Raw genomic sequence first — 5,152 nt, 5'->3', positions numbered from 1 at the left:
ATCGTATCAAAATAAATAAAGAGAATATCAATAAAATAATGTAAATTTGTATGAAAATAAAGCTGCAAAATATCCATATAATCACGCATATTTGCATAAAAATATATATAAAAAAATACATATAAAATAATTAAATTTGTATCAAAATAAATATACAAAATGCACGTACAATAAAGAAAATTTGTATTGAAATAGATATGCAGAATACATATCAATAATGTAAATTTGTATCAAAATATATATACGAATACTCATAAAATAGAGTAAATTTCTATGAAAATATACATACAAAATAGATATACAAAATACACATATAACTAGTTAAATTTGTATTTAAATACATGTACAAAAAACACATAAAATAAAGTAGATTTGTATGAAATGAAAACAAATACATTTTATATAAAATATATATACAAAATACACATAGAATAATGTAAAATCATACCAAATAAATACACAGAATATCAATAAAATAATGTAAATTTGTATGAAAATAAAGATGCAAAATACCCATAAAATAAAGCATATTTTTATAAAAATACATACGCAAAAATACACATAGATTAATCAAATTTGTATTAAAATTAATATACAAAATGCACATACAATAATGTAAATTTGTATTGAAAAAATTATCAAAATACAAAAAATAATTTAAATTTGTTTCAAAATATATATACTAATACAAATTAAATAACGTAGATTTCTATAGAAATATATATACAAAATACACTTGAAATAATGTAAATACGTATAAAATATATATACAAAATACATTAAATAATGTTAATTCGTGTAATTAATGAAAAGAATGTGTATTTGTATGAAAATAGATATACAAAATACACATAAAATAACCTAAATTTGTATAAAACTATATACAAAAATAAACAAAAATAATTTAAACTTGTATGAAAATAAATATACAAAAAACATAAAATTAGGTAAATTTGTATTGAAATACATATACAAAATACACATAAAATAATGTAAATTTGAATGAAAATATATAAACATATAGACTTAAAATAACGTAAATTTGTATCAAATATATATACAAAAACACATTAAATAATGTAAATATGTATAAAAAATATACAAAACACAAATAAAATAATGTAAAATCGTATCAAAATAAATACAGAAAATATTAATAAAATAATGTAAATTTGTATGGAAATTAAGATTCAAAATACCCATGTCATGTGTATTCGTATATATATTTTGAAACAAATTTACATAGTTTATATTTATTCTGCATATCTATTTTGTGTATTCTGTATTTATTTTGTTATACATAGAATAATGTAAAATCGTATCAAAATAAGTACGCAGAATATCAATAAAATAATTTAAATTTGTATGAAAATATAGATGCAAAATACCCATAAGATAAGCATATTTTTTTTAAAAATACATATACAAAATACACATAGAATAATTAAATTTGTATTAAAATTAATATACAAAATGCACATACAATAAGGTAAATTTGTATTGAAAAACGCAAAATACAAATAAAACATTGTAAATTTGTTTCAAAATATATATACGAATACACATAAAATAACGTAGATTTCTATATAAATATATATACAAAATACATGAAATTATGTAAATACGTATAAAAATATATATAAATTACATATTAAGTAATGTACATTCGTGACAAAATAAATAAACAAAATATCATGAAAAGATTGTGTATTTGTATGAAAATAGATTATAAATTTGTATGAAATATATATGCAAGATATACATTAAATAATGTAAATATGTATAAAAAAATATATACAAAAAACAAATAGAATAATGTAAGATCGTATCAAAATAAATACACCGAATATTAATAAAATAATGTAAATTTGTATGAAAATAAAGATGCAAACTCCCATCAAATAGCGCATTTCTTATAAAATATATATACCAAAATACACATAAAATATTTAAATTTGTATGGAAATAAATATACAAAATGCACATACAATAAGGTAAACTTCTATTGAAAGAGATATGCAAAAATACATATAAAACAAAGTAAATTTGTTTCAAAATATATATACGAATACACATAAAATAACGTAGATTTCTATAAAATATATATACAAAATACACATAAAATTAAGTAAATACGTATAAAAAAATGTAAACAAAATACACATATAATAAATAAACAAAATACCAATAAAAGAATGTGTATTTGTATAAATATAAATGTACAAAATACACATACAAAATAAGCATAAAATAAGGTAAATTTGTAATGAAATATATGTACAAAATACACATAAAATAATGTAAATTTATATGAAAATATATACAAATACACATAAAATACCATGAATTTGTATAAATTATATATTCAAAATAAATATTAAATAATGTGAATGCGTATAAAAATGTATATAAAAGTACATATAAAATAATGTAAATTCGTATCAATATGAATCAACAAAATACCAATAAAATAATATATATTTGAATGAAAATAGATTTACAAAATAAACATAACTAAAATTTGTGTTGAAATATATACAAAAATACTTATAAATAATTTGAGTTTGTATGAAAATAGATATTCAAAATACACATAAAACTAGGTAAATTTCTTTTGAAATATATATACAAAATACCCATAAAATATTGTAAATTTGCCAGAATATATAAACAAATACACATAAAATAACGTAAATTTGTTTGAAAAATATATACAAAATACACATAGAATAATGTCAAATCGTATTAAAATGAATGAGCAGAATATCAATAAAATAACGTAAATTTGTATGAAAATAAAGATGCAAAATACCCATAAAATAAAGCATATTTTTATAAAAATACATATACAAAAATACACATAGAATAATTAAATTTGTATTAAAATTAATATACAAAATGCATATACAATAAGGTAAATTTGTATTGAAAAAATATGCAAAATACATAGAAGTGTAAATTTGTTTCAAAATCTATATAAGAATACACATAAAAGAAAGTAGATTTCTATAGAAATATATATAAAAAATACACATGAAATTATGTAAATACGTATAAAAATAGATATACACAAAACACATTAAATAAATAAACAAAATATCAATAAAAGAATGTGTATTTGTATGAAAATAAATATACAAAATACTCATAAAATAACCTAAGTTTGTATAAAACTATATACAAAAATACACAAAAATAATTTAAATTTGTATGAAAATAAATATACAAAATACACATAAAATTATTTTGTATATCTATTTTATACAAATGTACGTTATTTTATGTGAATTTGTTTTCATTTCATACAAATTTACATTATTTTATGTGTATTTTGTACATGTATTTAAATACAAATTTAACTAATTACATATTTTTTTAAAAATACATATACAAAAATACACATAGATTAATCAAATTTGTATTAAAATTAATATACAAAATGCACATACAATAAGGTAAATTTGTATTGAAAAAATATGCAAAATTCACATAAAACAATGTAAATTTGTTTCAAAATATATATTCGAATACACATAAAATAACGCAGATTTCTATAGAAATATATATACAAAATACACTTGAAATAATGTTAATTCGTGTCAAAATAAATAAACAAAATATCATGAAAAGAATGTGTATTTGTATGAAAATAGATATACAAAATACACATAAAATAACCTAAATTTGTATAAAACTATATACAAAAATACACAAAAATAATTTAAACTTGTATGAAAATAAATATACAAAAAACATATAAAAATAGGTAAATTTGTATTGAAATACATATACAAAATACACATAAAATAATGTAAATTTGAATGAAAATATATAAACATATATACTTAAAATAACGTAAATTTGTATCAAATATATATACAAAAAACACATTAAATAATGTAAATATGTATAAAAAAAATATATACAAAACACAAATAAAATAATGTAAAATCGTATCAAAATAAATACAGAAAATATTAATAAAATAATGTAAATTAAGATGCAAAATATCCATAAAATAACGCATTTTTTATAAAAATATATATATGAAAAAACATAAAATATTTGATTTTGTATTAAAATAAATAGATATACAAAATACACATAAAATAAGCTTAATTTGAATTGAAATATATATACAAAATACATAAAATAATGTAAATTTGTATCAAAATACCTATACAAATCCACATATAATAACGTACATTTGTATTAAATATATAAACAAAATACACATTAAATAATGTAAATACGTATAAAAAATGTAAAAAATACACAAATAATCATGTAATTCGTATCAAAATAAATAGACAAAATACCAATAAAATAATGTAAATTTCTATGAGAAAACATATACAAAATACACATAAATAACGCAAATATCAATAAAAATGTATATAATATAATATATTTTTATACATATTTAAAATATTTAATGTATATTTTGTATATATATATTTTATCCAAATTTACGTGATTTTATATGTATTTGTTTATATATTTTCATACAAATTTACATTATTTTATGTGAGTTTTGTATATGTATTTCAATACAAATTTGCCTAACTTTATGTGTATTTTGCATATCTATTTTCAAAAAACTTAAATTATTTTTGTGTATTTTTGTATATATTTTTATACAAATTTTAGTTTTTTTTTTTGTGTATATATTTTCCTACAAATATACATTCTTTTATTGGAATTTTGTGTATTTAATTTTTTACGAATTTACATTATTTTATGTGTATTTTGTATATATATTTTTCTACGTATTTAAACTATTTTATGTGTATTTTATATATACATTTTCATAAAAATTTACGTTATTTTATTGTGTGTATTCGTATATATTTTGAAACATTTTATACAAATTCATGTTATTTTATGTGTATTTGTATATATATTTTCATACAAATTTATATTATTTTATGTGTATTCTTACATATATTTTATTACAAATTTACCTTATTTTATGTTTATTTTGTATATTTATTTGATTCAATTTTAAATTATTTAATGTGTATATTTGTATTTGTATTTAGGTTATTTTATGTGTGTTTTATATATATTTTCATCCAAAATTACATTATTTTATTGTTATTTTCTTAATATAACTCGATACGAATTTAGATTATTTCATAGGTATTTTGTA

This window comes from Eriocheir sinensis, unplaced genomic scaffold (genome assembly GCF_024679095.1).
Source record: "Eriocheir sinensis breed Jianghai 21 unplaced genomic scaffold, ASM2467909v1 Scaffold74, whole genome shotgun sequence".
Lineage (NCBI taxonomy): Eukaryota > Metazoa > Arthropoda > Malacostraca > Decapoda > Varunidae > Eriocheir > Eriocheir sinensis.
This window is presented reverse-complemented; position numbering follows the sequence as displayed.